This window comes from Octopus bimaculoides, chromosome 11 (assembly GCF_001194135.2).
Source record: "Octopus bimaculoides isolate UCB-OBI-ISO-001 chromosome 11, ASM119413v2, whole genome shotgun sequence".
Lineage (NCBI taxonomy): Eukaryota > Metazoa > Mollusca > Cephalopoda > Octopoda > Octopodidae > Octopus > Octopus bimaculoides.
In genome coordinates, this window is record NC_068991.1 from 1282095 (window position 1) to 1282898 (window position 804).

The 804-nt window shown below is 42.4% G+C and overlaps 1 protein-coding gene across 1 annotated transcript in view; it reads left to right on the forward strand.

Moving 5' to 3' along the window:
* Positions 1–804, forward strand: part of LOC106882534 (uncharacterized protein C56G2.4) — a 47601-nt gene that overhangs the window by 36048 nt on the left and 10749 nt on the right. The gene's annotated exons all lie outside the window — the stretch shown is intronic.

Consider the following 804-nt stretch of genomic DNA (forward strand, 5'->3'; position numbering starts at 1 on the left):
ACGGCGATGTAGGAAACAGTGTTGAAATGTGTTTCAGGTGTGTTTACTCAAAGATAGCGCCATGACAGAAGAGGGCGGGCGGGGGATTAAGTGTGTGTGTGTGTGTGTGTGTGTGTGTGTGTGTGTGTGTTCAGGCGGGATTATACCAATATTTATCGGACGAGAGGGAGATTTAAGAGAGGGTCGATAAAAGTGACACAGGACCCTGCAGGATTATAGAACCGTGGACTGTTGAGCTGGGTTCATATTGAGCCAAGGTCGACTTGGGAACATTCCTCACGGAATCGACCGCGTCTTCCTGCGTGTGTTTGTGTTGCTGTTGTTGCTTGACCCCGGCTCGATATTGATCGTGCAACTCTATGACCAAAGACTTTCCGGATATGACCACCCCATCTATTTAGTTATTAGGGATGTCTCCCTAATTTGGTGATGTGATTTGAGGTAAACTGAAAATTTGAGGTAAATGGAAAATCTCTCTCGCTCCAGGCCAAATTGAGCAGATTCATGATCAGACATAGTCCAACCATAGCCATCCCATTTGTTGGGCAAGTGGTGGGGTCAGTACTGGATTAATCATTAAGCAAAAGAAGGGAAGGAAGGGGGGCACCACAGAAATGGTAAATAGTTTACGGCACAAAAGAAATCACTTTAAACTTGCTAAAATAATATTCGGGATGCCTTTATCTCTACTAAGTATAGATGCAGATGTGTTACCAAAGATGAATTTTGAGGATCTGATCAAAGACTTTGCAATTCATGTATATATGCATACATATATATATATATATGTATGCACATATATAT